Genomic DNA, 21924 nt, shown 5'->3' on the forward strand with positions numbered 1-21924 from the left:
GCAGGTTTTGTTTTCCTCTCCCTTGGAGGGAGCTGATCCCACAGAAATGTGGCCAATTGTGGTGAGACAAAAGCCCTCTCAATATATATAGGGCACTTACCAAATCCATAAGAAAAGTTCAGTAGGTAATTTCTTCAATATAGAGGTACATAGGTCTGGTCGACGTTTCGATCAATACAATGATCTTTTTCAAGACATTATTCAATTGTAGAAATGGGATAACCCCAGAGCAGCATAAGCAGCATGGACCCAGGTAGAGGTATTTATACCCTGTACTAATGGAGCTAGACCACTCCCTCTCTCTGTCCATACTTCTTGTTACACCAAATACAGAAAGTTGCACTAAAAGACCATAACAACACAATTTTAGTGTCATGACTGAGGTTTTTGTGAACCCGGTGTAGTGAAGTCTGTGCGGGCGACTGGAGGATTATGTGAATACTACCACTGACCTGGTTTGGAAATGCTGTGGACTCTGGGTTTCCTCCGGTGACTGGGAAGAGGAACCGCAGCAGAGATGGCCGAATCTAGGTTCTCCTCATGCAGGATTAGGTCGGCAGACAGGAGGCATGCTGAAGGTCTCCTGAAAGACAGAACTGGAAAGGCACTGATGAATCAGTGAAGAATACCAGGTATAATTGTGCTAAAGGGCACGGGGTGCTTGGAGACACTGAGGTGCTTGCGGACACTGAGGTGCTTGCGGACACTGAGGTGCTTGCGGACACTGAGGTGCTTGCGGACACTGAGGTTCTTGGAGACACTGAGGTACGTGGAGGCACTGAGGTGCGTGGAGGCACTGGGGTGCGTAGAGACACTGGGGTGCGTAGGGGTGCTGAGGCACGGAGGTGCTGGAAGCACGGAGATGCTGTGGCACGGAGGTACTGAGGCACGGAGGTGCTGTGGCACGGAGGTGCTGTGGCACGGAGGTGCTGGAAGCACGGAGGTACTGAGGCACGGAGGTACTGAGGCACTGAGGTGCTGAGGCACGGAGATGCTGAGTCACGGAGATGCTGAGGCACGAGGTACTGAGCCCTGGAGATCCCAACTACAACAGCAGTAAAACTGAAACACGACAGCTGTGGTTTTCAGGGGAGAACACGGAATTCAGTACTGTGCCTTTAAGACGAAACATTGCAGCTGTACCTTTACATTGAGACTCAGGGAAATGGTGAAATCAAATGGCAACACACAAGTAAACCAAACGGTAACAAGGGAGCAGAGTTTCCACAGGAACTTAGGTACAAAGGTTACCTTTAGGGAGCTCAGCTTAAGACCCACACAAGGCTGTATGTGACACAAGGAACTGGCCCAGATTCCAACTCAGCCTCCTGATTTATACTTCCTGGTCCTTGATGATTGGTGGGCAGGATTAGGTGATGTCACTGTCATGTGACTACTCTAGCCAAGGCTGTGATGTAGAATGAGGCCTAGCAGGCCAAGAGAACACTGAAGCCTGGACTTCTGCAAAACACAGGATGCTTGCTTTTAGATTACTGAATTCAGCCTCACACAGGAGATCACCACAGGTGGAGCTGATTACCTCTCAGGCAGAGAACTCAGGAAAACTCATAGTGCTGACAAGCTGTTTAACTCCGTGAGTGAAAAGACACAGGATCCAGGACAGATGGCAGGGGTAAGTCACCAAATATAAACCTACAGTCAGGATTGTGACAGTATCCCCCTCTTCAAGGGTGGACTCCGGACACCCATCTTGAATCTTAGAGGAACTTGATGAATAACTTGTACACAAAGCTTCTAAAAAGTGGAAACCAGAGGGTCCAGAACAAAACTTAAGCTGGATTCTTTAGAAGTCTTCCTGATCTTCATCTTCAGAACAGGTAGACCATCCATCATAGACAAGACTGGAATTTCCTTCATCCGAAAGGACTGAGGAATAAACTGTAGAAGGTTCCTCTCCTCGTTTTGTAGTGCGAGAAGATTGTGCTTTCGAAGCTAGCACTCCACTGAGGCTTAAATTAAATCTTGTTCTATAACGAGGACTTTTCATACAGAGACCTGTAGAGCTTTTTGGTGATTCTGGAACCTCTTCATGCATGGAAGCATAACAGGAAGGAACAGCACCTCCCAGGAAAGGAGTAGCATCATAAACTGGATCAAATTCAGAGTCTGAGTCCAAGTCTAACGGAAAATACGAATCTCCTTTAGATACACAGTTTGAAAATGACCTAGAAGTGCACTGTAACTTTAAATTCTTTGGCGGAGAACTTAGTATTGAGCTAGGAGAGACTCCTACATGACCAACCTGAATGGTCGGATTCCTACGGAAGGAGATACTTGGACTATCTTTGGCAGGCTTAGAGGATGAAACTGAAGAAAGCTTTGGCTGGACGAGTAGGACTGGATTGGATCCGAGGATACTTGAATTGGCTGGAGCCAAAGGAGACGGACCAGGCTGGTCCTGGAGTATTGCTGGACCGGCTGTAACCGGGACGGACTGACCAGGCAGAACCTGGAGTATTGCTGGACCGGCTGGAACCGGGACGGACTGACCAGGCGGAGCCTGGAGTATTGCTGGACCGGCTGGAACCGGGACGGACTGACCAGGCTGGGCCTGGAGTATTGCTGGACCGGCTGGAACCGGGACGGACTGACCAGGCAGGGCCTGGAATATTGCTGGACCGCCTGGAACCGGGACGGACTGACCAGGCAGGGCCTGGAGTATTGCTGGACCGGCTGGAACCGGGACGGGCTGAGCCCTCTCTTCACGGGGCTGGGCTGAGGCAAGAGCCCCCACTTCACGGGGCTGGGCTGAGGCAAGAGCCCCCACTTCACGGGGCTGGGCTGAGGCAAGAGCCCCCACTTCACGGGGCTGGGCTGAGGCAAGAGCCCCCTCTTCACGGGGCTGGGCTGAGGCAAGAGCCCCCTCTTCACGGGGCTGGGCTGAGGCAAGAGCCCCCTCTTCACGGGGCTGGGCAGCACTCTGTAGAATCTCTGGCTGGGCAGCACTCTGTAGAATCTCTGGCTGGGCAGCACTCTGTAGAATCTCTGGCTGGGCAGCACTCTGTAGAATCTCTGGCTGGGCAGCACTCTGTAGAATCTCTGGCTGGGCAGCACTCTGTAGAATCTCTGGCTGGGCAGCACTCTGTAGACTCACTGGCTGGGCAGCACTCTGTAGACTCACTGGCTGGGCAGCACTCTGTAGACTCACTGGCTGGGCAGCACTCTGTAGACTCACTGGCTGGGCAGCACTCTGTAGACTCACTGGCTGGGCAGCACTCTGTAGACTCACTGGCTGGGCAGCACTCTGTAGACTCACTGGCTGGGCAGCACTCTGTAGACTCACTGGCTGGGCAGCACTCTGAAGACTCTCTGGGGCTGGACGCTCTGAAGACGCCCCTCCTGGGGCTGGACGCTCTGAAGACGCCCCTCCTGGGGCTGGACGCTCTGAAGACGCCCCTCCTGGGGCTGGACGCTCTGAAGACGCCCCTCCTGGGTCTGTGGACACGGACTCCTCTGTGACTGTAAATGGCTTGAACATTCTTCTCTGGACACCCAACTTGGGATAAGGTCTTTTAACCACCGGACCCCAGTCATAAATTTGAGTCTCTCTCAGAAGAGTAGCCTTCTTGATACCCCCGTCAGCAGCAGAAGGATCGGATACTGTGGATGACTTGTAAACATGAGCACTATGATACTGAGATTTGTCACTATTACCTGGCTTGCGAAGAATGCAGTCTTTAACAAAATGACCAGAATTTCCACAGTAAAGACAGAGATGTAGCTCCTTACGCCGCTGACGTTCAGCTTCAGAGAGCTTGGGCCGTGGATAGCTCTGATGAAAAACTTTCCCTTGCGCAGAGGAAGAGACTCTATTAACTGGATGGGACAAAACAGGATCAACAACGTTGGTAGTATTCCTGAGGAGATCAGGCATCACAGAGAGAATACTAGGCAAAAGTTCTTGTAACTGTAGTAACATCTGGTAGAAAATCTGCAGTTGGTCAGGAGTCTTAGAGCAGAAGGTCATAGAATCTCTGGAGGACGAATTCCGCTGCAGACACTGTGCCAATCGACGCTGAGTCGACTCCAGACCTTCCAAGCGTCCTGCAATATTGCTTAGGAGGTCATGCGTCAGACTAACACTTTCGGCCGGGTCCATGTGGCCAGTTCCTACTGTCATGACTGAGGTTTTTGTGAACCCGGTGTAGTGAAGTCTGTGCGGGCGACTGGAGGATTATGTGAATACTACTACTGACCTGGTTTGGAAATGCTGTGGACTCTGGGTTTCCTCCGGTGACTGGGAAGAGGAACCGCAGCAGAGATGGCCGAATCTAGGTTCTCCTCATGCAGGATTAGGTCGGCAGACAGGAGGCATGCTGAAGGTCTCCTGAAAGACAGAACTGGAAAGGCACTGATGAATCAGTGAAGAATACCAGGTATAATTGTGCTAAAGGGCACGGGGTGCTTGGAGACACTGAGGTGCTTGCGGACACTGAGGTGCTTGCGGACACTGAGGTGCTTGCGGACACTGAGGTGCTTGGAGACACTGAGGTACGTGGAGGCACTGAGGTGCGTGGAGGCACTGGGGTGCGTAGAGACACTGGGGTGCGTAGGGGTGCTGAGGCACGGAGGTGCTGGAAGCACGGAGATGCTGTGGCACGGAGGTACTGAGGCACGGAGGTGCTGTGGCACGGAGGTGCTGTGGCACGGAGGTGCTGGAAGCACGGAGGTACTGAGGCACGGAGGTACTGAGGCACTGAGGTGCTGAGGCACGGAGATGCTGAGTCACGGAGATGCTGAGGCACGAGGTACTGAGCCCTGGAGATCCCAACTACAACAGCAGTAAAACTGAAACACGACAGCTGTGGTTTTCAGGGGAGAACACGGAATTCAGTACTGTGCCTTTAAGACGAAACATTGCAGCTGTACCTTTACATTGAGACTCAGGGAAATGGTGAAATCAAATGGCAACACACAAGTAAACCAAACGGTAACAAGGGAGCAGAGTTTCCACAGGAACTTAGGTACAAAGGTTACCTTTAGGGAGCTCAGCTTAAGACCCACACAAGGCTGTATGTGACACAAGGAACTGGCCCAGATTCCAACTCAGCCTCCTGATTTATACTTCCTGGTCCTTGATGATTGGTGGGCAGGATTAGGTGATGTCACTGTCATGTGACTACTCTAGCCAAGGCTGTGATGTAGAATGAGGCCTAGCAGGCCAAGAGAACACTGAAGCCTGGACTTCTGCAAAACACAGGATGCTTGCTTTTAGATTACTGAATTCAGCCTCACACAGGAGATCACCACAGGTGGAGCTGATTACCTCTCAGGCAGAGAACTCAGGAAAACTCATAGTGCTGACAAGCTGTTTAACTCCGTGAGTGAAAAGACACAGGATCCAGGACAGATGGCAGGGGTAAGTCACCAAATATAAACCTACAGTCAGGATTGTGACATTTAGCAGCCAAAAATATTCTCAGAGGAACACTGGAGCGATGAATAGGGACTGAACCAGATTATATACTCAAATACTGAAAATATATGTATGAAAATACTGAAAATATATGTATGAAATTGTGTATGTGCCACCGGACCGGAAGTAGTATATGTCCCGCACTGTGGAAGGCATACCGGAAACAGAAGTCATGGCGGTGGAATGCAGACCAGAAGTGACTACCTGCAAACTCTGGTCAATGCACAAAGTAAATAGTAACTGGTGCTCATGGAATAGAGTCCCCGGCTCGACCTGGCTAAATAGTTCCACTGTATATCATATATTTACATTGTACCATTCATTTATAGCGAATTAGCTATAAAGCTAAAGTAATTTTTCACCATAAAACAGGGAATAACTGCTCTACATGGGTCCATAATAGCCCAGAAACAACTTTTATTCATAAAATATAACTTTTAATTAGAAATTTAAAATAGACAAAGTGAAGTCAGGAGATTAATCTCATATTAGGGGCATCATCTATCATGACCCCACATGTATCACCAAGTCACAAATTAATAAAAAAGGAGATTTATGGTAGACTTACCATTGTTAAATCTCTTTCTGTGAGGTACACTGGATTCAACAGGGAATAACAATGGGGTGTAGAGTTGGATCTTGATCCGAGGCACCAACAGCCTCCTCTATAGCCCCGCCTCCAGGCACTGGAGCTCAGTTTTGTTAACCAGTCCAATGCAGTAGCAGGTAAGAGAGATGGTAGATGTTAGTCACATAGAATCACATTCTCACGACAGAAGGGACTAGCGGATAAAGCCATACAAAACCCAAAGAAGCTAAGTGCATCAGGGTGGGCGCCCTGTGGAATACAGTGTACCTCGCAGAAAGAGATTTAACAATGGTAAGTCTACCATAAATCTCCTTTTCTACAGTGGGGTACACTGGTATTCCACAGGGAATAACATTGGGGTTGTCCTAAAGCAGTTCCTCATGGGAGGGGATGCACTGTAGCAGACACAAGAACCCGGCATACAAAGGAAGCATCCTGGGAGGCGGAAGTATCAAAGGCATAGAACCTGATGAACATGTTCACAGAGGACCATGTAGCCGCCTTGCACAAATGTTCAGCGGATCCGCCACGGTGGGCCTCCCAAGAAGGTCCAACCAACCAAGTATAATGGGCCTTGATAGCAGCAGGAGCTGGGAGCCCAGTCTGCGCATAAGCTTGTGCAATGACCATTCTAATCCATCTGGCCAAGGTTTGCTTATTCGCAGGCCAACCACGTTTGTGAAAACCAAAAAGTACAAGAGGGAATCTGACCTCCTGATGGAGGCAGTCCTCTCCACATCAACACGGAGAGCCCGTACCACAGCCAAAGATTCTTCTTTGGAAGATAGACCAGAAGAGGTGAAGGTCGGAACCACATTCTCCTGGTTAAGGTGAAAGGATGATACCACCTTAGGCAAATAACCAGGGCGAGTTTGAACAGCCCGGTCACGGTGAAAAATCAGAAAGGGTAGATGACAGGACAAATCGCCTAAGTCCGACACCCTCCTAGCAGAGGCAATAGCTAACAGAAATACGACCTTAAGCGTAAGGCATTTAAGGTCCACAGACTCAAGAGGCTCAAATGGAGACTCTTGCAGGGCATTCAAGTCAACAGACAGATCTCATGGAGCCACAGGAGGGACATAGGGAGGCTGAATCCATAAGACACCATGAGTGAAAGTGTGAACGTCAGGAAGAGACGCAATTTTTCTCTGAAACCACACCGACAAGGCAGATATATCAACCTTGAGGGAGGCCAGACGAAGGCCCAAGTCTAGGCCTTGCGGTAGAAAAGCCAATAGTCTGGAAGTTTTGAAAGTATATGCATCATAAGTCTTAGCAGCACACCAAGTGAAGTAAGAATTCCAGACCCTGTAATAAATCCGAGCCGAAGCTGGTTTACGGGCTTTCAACATAGTGTGAATGACCGCCTCAGAGAATCCTTTTGCTCTCAGGAGTGATGCTTCAAAAGCCACGCCGTCAAGCCAGTCTGGCAAGGTCCGGGTAGACACAAGGGCCCTGAACGAAGAGGTCTGGGCGTTGAGGAAGTAGAAGAGGACGCTCTATCGAGAGACCTTGTAGGTCTGAGAACCAATGCTGTCTGGGCCATACTGGAGCGACTAGAAGTAGTATTCCTACTTCTTGCTTGAACTTCCGTATTACCCTGGGCAGGAGTGACACTGGAGGGAACACGTATGGCAGCCGAAAGTTCCATGGAATTGCCAGTGCGTCCACGAACGCTGCTTGAGGATCCCTTGTCCTTGCTCCAAAGACCGGAACCTTGTGATTGTGTCGAGATGCCATCAGATGCCGTAGGCCCCACTTGTCCTCTAGGAGTTGAAAGACTTCTGGATGAAGACTTTACTCTCCAGCGTGTACATCCTGACGACTGAGGAAGTCTGCTTCCCAGTTGAGGACTCCTGGAATGAACACTGCCAACATGGCTGGTAGATGGCGTTCCACCCATTGGAGGATTTTTGACACTTCCATCATTGCCATGCGGCTTTGCGTGCCACCTTGATGATTTATGTACGCCAACGTGGTGGCGTTGTCTGATTGTACTTGAACAGGCCTGTTCTGTACCAAAGGCAAGGCCAGTGTCAACGCATTGAACACTGCCCGCAATTCCAGAAGGTTATTGGGAGGAGAGATTCCTCCCTGGTCCACCGACCCTGGTGAGAGTGTTGCTCCAACACCGCGCCCCAACCTCGAAGACTGGCATCCATTGTCAGAAGGACCCAGTTGGAGATCCAGAAGGGACGGCCCCTGCTCAACTATTGGTCCTGTAGCCCCCAGCTCAGTGACAGACGAACCTCCGTAGTCAAGGAGATCATTTGAGATCTGATCCAATGAGGCAGGCCCTCCCATTTGGAAAGGATTAACCTCTTTTAGAACCTTCTCCGGAGACAGAAACAGTCTTTGGCTGTGTGTGTCCAGCATCGCCCCCAGGTGCACCATGCTCCGAGCAGGGACCAGCGAGGACTTCTTCCAACTGATTAGCCACCTGTGGGCTTGAGGGAAGTTGACGACATCTCCAGATGACTGAGGAGGACAGAATCAGCCAGTCGTCCAGATATGGCAGGATTCTGATTCCTTGATGACGGAGAAAAGCCATCATCACGGCCATTACCTTGGTGAAAATCTGAGGCGCCATGGCCAGTCCAAATGGCAGAGCCTGGAATTGAAAATGAAGGTTGCCAATAGCAAACCACAGATATGCTGATGCAAAATAGCAATAGGTATGTGCAGGTAAGCATCCTGTATGTCCAGGGATACCATATAGTCCTCGGGTTCCATGGCCTGCACAATAGAGCGCAGAGATTCCATACGGAATTTGGATACTCTCACAAACTTGTTCAATGATTTGAGGTTGAGTATAGGCCGGAAAGACCCATTCTGTTTCGGAACTAGAAACATGGTCAAATAGTATCCACTGCCTCTCTGGGACTATTTACAGGAGGGATTGTACAACCAGGTGCAGAGCTTTCGCTTTCAACGGATCTGAGGGGATAACCGTTGAACAGAACTGGCGAGGGGGACGTCTCTTGAAAGAGATTGCGTACCCGTGAGAGACAACTTCCCATACCCAGGCATCTGAAGTGGTCTTTAACCAGACCTAGGTGAACTGCAGAAGTTGGCCTCCCACCCTGGGGTCCCCCAGGGGTAGGCCCACCCCATCATGCAGCAGGCTTGTCTTGTTTGGAAGCAGGCTGACGGGCGGCCCAGGATTGTGGGTTTTGGAAGTACGAGCCTGTCTCGGGTACGCCTAACCTTTTCCTTTACTTGGAGGTCGAAAGGAATGAAAAGTGGTACTCTTGGGGGTGTGGCTTGCCAACTAATCCAGGCAGACATGTGGAATTGGGGCTCCTGCCTTGAACGCCCCAATATTCCTCTCCTGCTGCCTCTGCTTGGTCCTGGGGTGCCCTCCCTACTTATCAGGGTCCCCCTGCACTGGGTGTTGAGGTCCACAGAGCCGACAGACGCCTCCTGCTTCTGTGCGGGATGCGGCCCAGCAGCCCGGGAGAAGCCGGGACCTAGATTTCCTGAGGGAGGCGGATCATCGATCGAAATCCGGGCTGCGGACACCCCTCCCTCCTCTGCGCTGACACTGCTGCAGGAGTCTCCTACCTTTGTGGAGGTGAGTGCAGCTCGCAGCTCCGTCCCTCCGTGAGACTCCCGCTACTGACCGCGGGTTGAGGAGAGACCCGCTGACGATCTCCACCGCTGACCGGCGCCTGACCGGTGGATCCCTCTGTGGCATCTTGGTGCGCGCCGGGACTTGCTCGTCAGTGCGGCTGGCGGGTCCCCGTAGCACGGCGCCTCTGTACTGGACAAGGGGCTCTCTGGGCTGGCTGCCGGGAGTACTGTAGATCGTGTGTGTGCAGGGCTGTGACAGCCTATTCTACTACTGTCCCTGATTGTGCTTTGAATAGTGCTGCTTCTGGGCTGATTGGGGCTGAGCTGGCTGCCATCGGGGAAGTTGGGGAATGTGCTGGACTGCCTGCAGCCTCCTGTGTTTAACCTGGGGTGAGCACCCCCTGAGAGTGATTTATTGCCATATGCTCTATCCTGGCTCATATTGTGTTCCTGCTTGAGCCCCTGCTTACACTGCTTGCACTTGGAGGTTGTTGTGGGGCACCCCAGTCTCTGGCTGGTCCGTGACCGGGGCCCACCGCATCCTGGCCCCTACTGGGCGATTCCTAGAGATCCCTGATGCGCTATACAACGGGAGGTGTCGGAAAGTAGACGCGGCAGCCTCAACTCTGTATTGCAGCCGCCTATGAATCCCCGCTCCCTCTCGCCACTGTCGGATGTCCCACCACTTTAAGTTCCAGTGTCCTGACCCTGGGACGATCCCCTGGGCTGTGCTCTGACTACGCTGTTGTGGCTCCTCTGATTGACAGCGATAATTGTTTCCCACAGCTGCGCTATATTCTCTTCGTCCTTGCCACTGCCACGGTCTGGCCCTGGTGCTCCTCGTGGCCGTGATGGTATCTGGATGAATAGCACCCCATGGTCGGCCTGACCGCCTCATAACTTTCCTGTGTCAACTACCACTCTCTACCTCCCTACTCCTCTCCCCTTTATATTGCATCTTTACCGGAGAAGATAGACCTCTCCCCTCCTCGCTTTCATTATGTCACAAAGGAACAAGAAGGCTCCCCAAGCACCCACAAATTCTTTGGCGGCAAGACTAAGGGTTCCCAGAGCCAGGCACACTCTCCGGAGTCTCCTTCATCCCCGCGATCTTCGGAGCTGGGTATTGACCCTCAGATACAGGCAGTGATGTCTGGCCTCTTGGAGGGCGTGCAAACAGCTTTCAAACAGGAATTATCCAAAGCGGTCCTGGATTTCAAATCAGAGATTGCCTCGCTTGGTAATCGTACAGATGCCTTGGAAACTAAGACCGACGATTTATGCCGCTCGCTACTGCGCCTAGAAAACGAGCTCTCAAGGCTCCACGCCGAAGTGGAGACCCTGAAGGAGCGCCAAGAAGACCAAGAGAACTGGTCCCCTCGCAATAATGTGCGGATACGTAATGTGGCGGAATCAATTTAGAGCTCTATGTTGCCCTCCTTTTTGAAAGACCTTTTCCAGCATTTGGTCCTGGATCTATCTGATGAAGATTGCCTCTTTGACAGGGCACACAGGGCCTTGCGGGCTAAACCATCGACATCCCAGCCTCCTCGGGACATTATAGCCCGTCTCTATTATTACCGCTCGAAGGAACAAATAATTGCTTCCTTCCGGGACTCCACTGACATAGTCTTCCGAGGCATGCAGTTGCAGATTTACCAAGACCTGACGCCCTTGACCATTCAGAAACGACGGGACCTCCAACCGATTACTAGGCTTCTACGTCAACACCAAATTTGATATCGCTGGGGATTCCCCTTCCAATTGCAGCTCTCTTGTAAAGGCACCAATTATGCAATTAAAACCCTGCCACAAGGGCAAGAACTGCTTCACAAGCTTGATCTTCTCCCAGAATCATCGTCCGCTTCTGTTGACCCATCTGCTTCCCCGAAGTCACAACGACCCCGTCCGCCCCAACCGGACTGGACGAGAGTGTCTCGTCATGGGGACGAAGATGGTACTCCCCCCTGATCTCCCACCCTTTGCTCTCCCATTGTTCTCATTGTGCAATTGCATCTATGTGCTGGAGGCTCCCCCCTGGACTAGACTGTTCGTCCTTTATTCTCCGGTCCTCCTTGTTTTTTTTAATGATTGACTTGATATAATGCTGTTAATGTTATATATCTAATGACAATAGATTTTTTTGAAAGCTGAGGGCCCTCCTCAGAGCGGGTTAACCTGGTCCCTGCTCTGTGGACCCCCTTGGTTTATTTCAGGCACTATGTATGATGGCCCTATAGATGCCTCATCCGTTATGTCTATAACTGTTCACTTTGCCTCTAGGTTTCTGGTCAATAGTTGACTGGTCGTTTTGCGGTTTGGTCCTTTGGGACTTGGCCTACTGTACGGACCACATGCTGTTGCTTTTCTACTTCCTTTGATGTTCCCCCTCCCCTCTCCTTCCTTTCCAATTCTCCCCCCCCCCCCCTTTTTTTTTTTTTGCCCTCTCTTTTTCCCTTCTCCCTCCCCTTTCCCTCCCTTCCTGACACAGGTTTTGTCTTCATGTTGCATACTTCTTTGGCCTCGCCCATTTTGTTCTCGGTCAGGCCGCCAACCTGATGTGTTGGTGCGTGCCCTTACCCCCATGCTCCCCTTTTTGAATACTCTATTGATTGTATTTTTCCTTTGTTTGGCGGCCCTGTTACGGGCCCCATTGTTACAGGGTTTCTGCCCGAGTGGGCTTTTTCTTCTCTCTTCTTGCTCTTCCTTGTTTTCTTTCTGTGGCCTTCCTTTTCCCTCAATTCCTTTTTCTCCCATTGTCCTTGTGGTGGGTTCCGGGTATCCATTTTACTTGCCATCGTTCTTTCCTGGGTAGCTTGGCCCCGGGAGGCCTTTGTTTTTGTACCCCCTTTTTTATGATTTTAAATGAGCTATTGATTCTCAGGCCACAATGCCCCTAAAGATATTATCTGTTAATGTAAACGGCCTCAACTCCCCGAAAAAAACGGACGGTGCTCCTGAGTGCCTGTAGACGTGAGAAAGCTGATGTAGTTTTTCTCCAAGAAACTCACCTTACGGGCTCCCACACGCAACTCCGTGGTAAGCAATTTACACAAACTTTCTTCGCCTCAGCGGATTGTAAAAAACGTGGGGTTTCAATTTTAATTAATCGTCACATTCCATTCACACATAGTAAAACTGTGGCGGATCCAGACGGTCGATACTTGATGGTTATTGGTACACTCCGTTCTGAAATCCTGACACTTATCTCTGTATATGCTCCTAACCAAGATCAACCTCAGTTTTTCCACTCCCTTTTCCGTCACATTGGTAAAGTTGCACAGGGTCACATCGTATTGGGTGGGGATTTTAACACTATTCTTGACCCCTTATTAGATAAAACTGCCCCCCCCCCTGCCTCTAGAGCTTCACGCACGCTCACAGCCTCCCTTAAATCTCACGATCTCCGAGACTCATGGCGTCTATGCTACTCGGTCTCCAGAGACTATACCCACTATTCAGCCCCGCACCAACACTACACTCGGATTGATATGCTACACATCTCTTCCTCCATTGCCTCTAGAATTACTGATGTGGTAATAACCCCTTTCACTTGGACTGACCATTCTGGTGTTTATATTTTCATAGATCTATATCATTCCGCACACACTGTTTGTACATGGCGATTCGATGAATCCATGTTGCTTAACCCGTCAGTTTCCGCAGAAATACAACTGGCGATAGAACAATACTTTACTGAGAATACCACACCTGACATCTCTTCTGGTATTATTTGGGAGGCTCATAAGGCCACCTTGAGGGGTCTTCTTATGGCACGGACCTCCTCGCTTCGCAAAAAAGCGATGCAGGAGATACACTTGCTAGAATCGCAAATTGCTACCCTAGCCACCCAACATAAGCTAAATTCCTGCCCTGCTTTGCTTGCACAATTGACTAACTTGCAAGGCCAATTGAATGCGCTTTTGTCTGGTCGTGCGGCTCTCATTCTCCGTAAATTAAATCAGTTCTATGATAAAGCGGACAAACTCGATTCCCTACTGGCGAATAAACTGCGATGTAAGCAAGCGAGTGGCGCAATTGACAAATTGTACTCCCGAATCTTGGGGGATCTCACTTACGACCCTAAACAAATGGTCGAGGAGTTTAGGGACTACTATAGCTCTCTTTATAACTTGCCGATCCCAACGCACTCCCCTCCCCTCGACCCAGGGAGACTATGTTCCTACCTGTCCTCGACCCCTCTCCCTGGCATTTCCGCAGCCCAATTAAATAAACTGAACCAGGATATCTCAGTAGAGGAGACGTTAACAGCCGTGAAATCTATGCGGCCCTCGGCTGCCCCCGGCCCTGACGGTTTCACGGCACACTATTACAAACACTTTGCTAAAGTATTAGCCCCTCACCTTACCGCCCTCTTTAACCAGATCTTGGGTGGCGCATCCTTTGCTCCGGCAACCACTCAAGCTGATATTGTTGTGATCCCAAAACCTGACAGAGACCCCACCCAGTGTGGCAATTATAGGCCTATCTCACTACTCAATGTTGATTTGAAAATTTACGCCAAAATCCTAGCCTCCCTTCTTTCTACATTGGTACATCCCGATCAGGTCAGATTTATTCCAGGCCGGCAGGCCTCTGATAACACTAGAAGGGCCATCGATATTATCCACTCTATCCATCGTCAAAAGTCCTTTTCCCTGTTATTAGCCTTGGACGCAGAGAAGGCGTTTGATCGCATTTCGTGGCCTTTTGCCTTCTCCGTTCTTCAACGCATGGGCTTTTCCGGTAAGCTTTATGATGGTGTCTCGGCATTGTATCGCAACTCCTCAGCGCGGGTCTCTGTCAATGGGGTCACTTATTCAAGTTTTGCGATATCTAATGGGACCAGGCAGGGATGCTCACTCTCGCCCTTGATTTTTGCCCTCGTCATGGAGCCTTTAGCGGCCAGGGTTCGTCTCAACCCAAATATCAAAGGGGTTCAAATCGACCATACGGAACACAAAATTGCACTTTATGCTGACGATGTATTGGTTTCCCTTACAAATCCAACATCGTCACTCTCTCCTCACCTCTCTGAGATAGACCTATATTCACAATACTCTGGATATAAGATTAATACTACTAAAACAGAAGTACTTGACTTTTATATTACTTCTGCGTCTAGGACGCAACTTGAAGCAACATAACCATTCTCCTGGCATAACCATAAAATGAAATACCTCGGAATTTACCTTACCCACAGACACCACCAACTTTTTCAAGTGGACTTCCCACGACTTTTGGACCAAATTCGTTCGGACCTCCAAACTTGGTCCTCCTATTTCATTTCATGGATTGGACGTGCCAATTCTGTAAAGATGAATGTCCTTCCTAGGATTATATACCTTTTCCAAACGCTCCCGATCTATATTCCCCCCTATGTCTTTAAATTCTTGCAGCATCAAACTTCCCGTTTCGTTTGGGCCAATAAACACCCTAGAATTAAACTGTCATTGTTACAACGGCCTTCTTGGTGCGGAGGCTTAGGCATACCCAATTTTAAACACTATTACTATGCGGCTCATATAGCCTCCTGTGTTCAGTGGTGTGGTTTTGGGACGGACAAGGTTTGGATAACTATTGAAGCCGGTGAGCTAGGACTCTCCACACTTTCTTCCCTCCTATGGCTTCCGAGATCCGCCCGTCCCCGTGCCACCTCACTTCACCCAGTGGTGGCCCGCTCTCTGTGTATTTGGGATCTCGTGCTGAGGAAACTACAATTGGCCCCTAACCCTTCCCCCCTTATACCTCTGTTCCATAACCCAGCCTTCCCTCTGGGAATGGTTAAATCTGCTTCTTCACTCTGGAAACAGGGGAACATTTACTTTCTCAATGACATCACCTCTAGTACACCTTTTCCTTTGTTTACCCAGATTCAGACACAATACTCTCTCCCTGATAGTGAATTTTTTCGATACCTCCAACTTAGACACTTCCACTCCGGGGTTCATTCCACTCTCTCTTCTAGGCCTCTCACCACTCTTGAAAATATATGTCTGAGACGCTCTTCTACGAAAGGTCTTATCTCTGACCTCTATGCTTTGCTATTGCAGGGCTCTGCCGCACCCAAAGATAACAGAGAGTTGGCCTGGGAGAGAGATCTGGGTGTCACTTTGGATGAGGAGGAATGGGGAGAAATGTGGAGTAATGCGTCCTCCAGTTCTGTTTTCGGATAAAGGAAAATGTATATAAATTATTATACCGTTGGTACTATGTACCTTCTCGTTTAAAGGCGATGTACCCCGATGTTACAGACAATTGTTGGAGGGGTTCCACCGCACAGGGGACATACATGCATATATGGTGGATTTGCCTGAAGTTAGTACCTTTATGGAAAGACGTTGTTAGACTTCTCTCGTGCCTATTCGCTGTCCCAATCCCCCTTGACCCTAAATACTTCCTACTGCCTCTAGACCTCTCGACCCTAACTAAACATCAGAACAAGCTATTGCGTCATGTGGCTACTGCTACGACATGCCAAATAGCGAAAGCCTGGAAATCTCCCACTTCATCCCTGCAATCCGTTATCTCTTACATTTGGTATGTGTATAAGATGGAATATATGACCAGTTTTATCAGGCAATCTACTGGGGCATTTGAAAAAGTCTGGACACCCTGGCTAGCTTCTCAAAATGCCCCCTCCCCATTCTGTAGCTAATTAAGTTACCTTCCCTTCTTTTTGTGTTGACTGCCTGGACCCCGCCACTCGGACCCCTCTCCTCTCTATTTCTCTCTTTGTTCTCGACCTTGTTCTTTTTTTCTCCCTGTCTCTTTTCTTTCCGCTCTCTCACTCCCCTAGGCGGGTTGGCCACACCATGGGCCTGAGGGACTCTCTACTCTCTTACACTGTTCCTGTCATCTTGCTTAAATAAGAAACAAAAAAAAAGATTTACTCAATTGTTTGCTAGATTATCCCCTTTCTGGGTTTATATGTGTACCGTAATTGTTACTGTTCGTGTACAACATTCTGATTTGGTGTTTCACTGTAAATCGACTAATAAAACTTTACTTAAAAAAAAAAAAAAGAAAAGTGGTACTCTTAGCCTTCGAAGCAGAAGGATTAGTACTTGGGAGATACTCAGTCTTGGCCGTCGCCAAGTCAGTCACAATCTTATTCAGTTCTTCCCCAAACAGGATGTCTCCCTTGAAAGGGAGTACCTCCAAGGTCATTTTAGAGTCCTGGTCCACTTTCCAGGACCTCAACCACAGAATCTGGTGAGCCAGGATAGACGTAGTAGAAGCCTTGGCCGCCATGACCCCTGCATCAAAGGCCGCCTCCTGAATATAGTGAGAGGCTGTGGTAATATATGACAGATATTGTCTGGCAGTGTCAGAAAAATCCTGAGGTAGCTCATCCTCAATTGCCTGAACCCATGCTTCAATTCCTTTTGCTGCCCAAGAGGCAGCCATAGTGGATCTATGTACAGCACCAGTAAGAGTGCAATAGACTTCAGGCATCCCTCCACACGCTTATCTGTCGGTTCCTTCAGTGAGGTGACAGTGGTGACAGGCAGAGTTAGAGGACACCACAAGACGGGTGACATGAGACTCCACCGGCGGTGGAGTTTCCCACTTGTTGCTCAACTCCGCAAGGATAGGATAACGAGCTGGCATGTTTTTAGACAGGGAAAACTTATTTCCTGGAGATGACCAGCAACCTTCTGACGTTTAAACTTATCAGGTTTCTTAGATGTAACAGGAGGCTCAATGTCATCTTCAATTTGGAGAATCAGCTTGATAGCCAGCACAAGGACAGGAACATCAACCTGGGTTGCAGATTCCTCATCAGAAGCAACTGTATCAGTGTCTGACGGATCAGTATATTCCCCATCTTCATCGGAAGAATTATCAAAAAAATGAGTGGCTTGTGAGGAAGAAATGGCCCGCTTAGAGGACCCCTTGGCCCCATAGGGACATGGGGTGGACTTTGTCTAACCAAAGTCTGATTTAATTGCTATAATTGGGTAGACAAAGTATCCGCCCATGGTGGATTAACTACAGGGACAATATGTTTAATGGCACGTGAGAAGCGTTACAAGCGTAGTCAGCATATTTGAAAAAGCTGCCCAAGGTGGGTCTTGATTGACCACAGGTGCCACAGACGGACAGGGAGATGTATGAACCCCAGTGCCTGAACCAGCAGCTAACACTTCCCCCACTGGGGAATCCGTGACGACAGCACTGCATGATGCAGGAGCGTCCGCGGATGTCTCACCCTGTGTAGCAGACATCATGTGGGATGTAGCCTTAGGATGTAATAGTACAATATAGCCAGACAAATACAAAAACCAGCAAATAATCCCCTGTGTTTTGTGACAGTAAATACAGAGCACAAACAGAGGATATAACTGGTGTGGGGTGACTGAAAAACACAGTGAGAAATACAAACAGTATACCCTGTGTAGCACTATATATTATATGAGACCCTGATGCACCTAGTTCCCCAGGGTACAGAATATAGTGTTAGCAAACGTGTGATACACAAGAGTGGAAGCCACACAGCAGCTATAGGCACACTCAGTCACAGGTACAATGCAGAAATGATCACATATAAACAATAAAACTGCACTGGACTAGAATCGCATATACAGTAGTTATATACAGCTGTGCTCATAAATTTACATACCCTAGCAGAATTTGTGATTTTCTGGCCATTTGTCATAGAATATGAATGATAACTCACAAACTTTTCTTTCACTCATGGTTAGTGGTTGGGTGAAGCCATTTATTATCAAACAACTGTGTTTACTCTTTTTAAATCATAATGACAACAGAAACTACCCAAATGACCCTGATCAAAAGTTAACATACCCCAGTTCTTAATACCAGGTATTGCCCCCTTTAACATCAATGACAGCTTGAAGTCTTTTGTGGTAGTTGTGGATTAGGTTCTTTATTTTCTCAGATGGTAAAGCAGCCCATTCTTCTTGGCAAAAAGCCTCCAGTTCCTGTAAATTCTTGGGCTGTCTTGCATGAACTGCACGTTTGAGATCTCCCCAGAGTGGCTCAATGATATTGAGGTCAGGAGACTGAGATGGCCACTCCAGAACCTTCATTTTATTCTGCTGTAGCCAATGACAGGTTGACTTGGCCTTGTGTTTTGGATCATTGTCATGTTGGAACATCCAAGTACGTCCCATGCGCAGCTTCCGGGCTGATGAGTGCAAATATTCCTCGAGTATTTTCTGATAACATGCTGCATTCATCTTGCCATCAATTTTGACCAAGTTTCCAGTGCCTTTGTAGCTCACACATTTCCAAAACATCAGCGATCCTCCTCTGTGTTTCACAGTAGGAATGGTGTACCTTTCATCATAGGCTTTGTTGACTCCTCTCCAAATGTAACGTTTATGGTTGTGGCCAAAAAGTTACATTTTGGTCTCATCACTCCAAATGAAGTTATTTATGGATTTTTCTTTGCATCCCGAACAAATTTCCTGGCAATTGTGGCTGAAATTGTTGTTGGTCTACCTGACCGTGATTTGGTGTCCACAGAATCCCTCATTTTCCACTTCTTAATTAGAGTTTGAACACTGCTGATTGGCATTCTCAATTGCTTGGATATCTTTTTATATCCCTTTCCTGTTTTATACAGTTCAATTACCTTTTCCCGCAGATCCTTTGACAATTTGTTTGCTTTCCCCATGACTCAGAATCCAGACACGTCAGTGCAGCACTGGACGAAAGATGCAAGAGCCTTTCAGGAGTCCAGAAACTCACTGACCTTTTATACACACACACTGATTACAAGCAAACAGATCACAGGTGAGGATGGTTACCTTTAGTAGCCATTCAAATCCATTTGTGTCAACTTGTGTACATGTTATCAGGCCAAAATCTCCAGGGTATGTAAACTTTTGATCAGGGTCATTTGGGTAGTTTCTGTTGTCATTATGATTTAAAAAGAGTGAACACAGTTGTTTGACAATAAATGGCTTCACCCAACCACTAACCATGAGTGAAAGAAAAGTTTGTGAGTTATCATTCATATTCTCTGACAAATGGCCAGAAAATTCTGCTAGGGTATGTAAATTTATGAGCACAACTGTATGTATACAGATATAACAATGTACAGTAAACACTGGATGTATATCACAGAATACCTGTACTAAATATTCAGATAGCAGTACACTTGTTCTTAACCAACACTGTCTAAAATGACATGTAGACTACTTACGTGCCTGTAAATGCACAGCACTGATGATACAGGCGGATTTACAGAGGAGACAGTGCCTAGCAGTCCCGAAGATCAGCCCAGCTATGTAATGGCACCAAACTCTCTTCAGGGAGTGAGAGAGATGCAGCTCCAGGGCGGGAACACCAGCAGATGGCGCCCGGAGCTGGGGGAGGGGCTACAGGTCAGCGCCTTATCCCCTCTGCTGGACTTCACCACCGGGCACTGTGGAGCCTTTTGCAAATGGATTTTAATAAATCCGACCTGTGCTCCTGGTGGATATAGTGGAGTCCCTGTGCGAAACAGTGTCCAATCCAACGGCACGGTCCGTCTCCTGGGACTACGACCGGATCACGATTTACCTTACCTCCTCCCTTCAAGTGCAGCCACAAGATCCTGGAGAATAACAGCGGTGGTGTGCCTGAAGAAAATCGGTGTGTCTCTGCTGCAAGTACCTGGGAATCAGGCCACGGGAGTATGCAGCGCTGCTGAGGGAGGTGATGGAGCCGCAGCATAGCATGTCATAAAGAAATAGAAAGTGCTGCGGCCCTTGAAGTCTTCTAAAAAGCTCTTTTAAGGGCTGCCTAGCGCAGCCCTACCTGTTAGTGACCTGCACTGCAGGCACCAACTTACAAACTGAGCTCCAGTGCCTAGAGGCGGAGCTAGAGGTGGCGGTGCAGTGAATCCTGGGAACAGTCAAAGTTTTAGCCTGTTGGTGCCTCGGATTGAGATCCAACTCTACACCCCGATGTTATTCCCTGTGGAATACCAGTGTATCACGCTGCAGAGATTCAACATACATATTATTATATACTGATTAACATAACTCTGCTTAACATTTATGAAAAAAAATGTCATTAAGAATTTTTTTTTTATGTTTTGTTCAAAAAGAATTTAGGATTATTGCAAAAAAAAAAAAAGGGCCACCGTTCCAAGATCAAAAATCCATTTTGCCTCTCGACGCTTTAACAATTTTCTCTATCACCGCCACAAATAGGTATAGGAATCTGGTCTATCAACATGCAGTTTAAGCTTGATACTGAGTGTCCATACTGTAAGAAATGTTTTGCAACAGGTTTGTCAGTTTCCAATGCCACACGTATAGAATACCGGTGATTTGCCATCCGGTCTCTGAAAGTGCGTGTTGTCATTCCGACGTAGTAGAGCCCACAAGGGCAGATGACAATGTAGATCACAAAGTCATAGGTACATGTTAATTTATGCTTGCAAATGTGGGAACGAAGGGCCAGACAGCATAGATTTACACATAGTGCAATCGGCACAACGGAAACAGCCCATCTTACGCATTGTCAACCATGTGCTATTGCTCTTTTGTGGCTGTAGCATTGGTCTCATTAGCAGTTGTTTTAGATTTGGACCTCTGCAATATGAGTGCATTGGATGGTGAAGATTGATGCCCACAAATTTCGGATCCGACACAATAATTGCCCAGTTTCTCTTCACTATCCTTTCTGCCACATGTGATGTCGTATCAAAGGTAGAAGTGAAGATAAGCCTTGTTAGATCCAAAGTACGGGCAACTGCTTTATCCGACTGCGCAAACCTACTTTTAGCTTTTATCAAGCAACTCTTAATGGACTTATGCGAGTTATTTCGAGCAAGGAATCTTTCTTCCATTTCAGCAACTTGGTCATGAGCCTCTGCAGGAGATGAGTTGTTCTGCAAGACCCGTAAATACTGGGAGATGGGTAGACTTTCCTTGAGTGTGTTCCGTTGATGGCTTGTTGCATATAGCAACGTATTACGGTCAGTCTCTTTGCGGTATAGAGTAGACCCCAGCTGTAGTTGGTCATGGTAGATAGTAACATCAAGAAAGTTCATTGTATTACGATCAATATTGAAAGAAAAACGGATTGGACTATCCAGGGAGTTAAGGTGTTGAACTAATGTGCAGAACTCACTCTCAGTACCCCTCCAAATTATAAAAATATTGTTGATATAGCACCTGTAATAGGCTATTTTTGGTCTATACTCAGGCATAATATGACAATTCTCATATTGGTGCATATAAAGGTTTGCGTAGGAAGAGCTAGGTTAGATCCCATAGCAGTCCCCATGTTTTGGACAAAAGTATTTGTCATAACAAAAATGTTTTTTACTTAGGACCAGCCATGCAAGCACGAGAAG

This window comes from Pseudophryne corroboree, chromosome 4 (assembly GCF_028390025.1).
Source record: "Pseudophryne corroboree isolate aPseCor3 chromosome 4, aPseCor3.hap2, whole genome shotgun sequence".
Lineage (NCBI taxonomy): Eukaryota > Metazoa > Chordata > Amphibia > Anura > Myobatrachidae > Pseudophryne > Pseudophryne corroboree.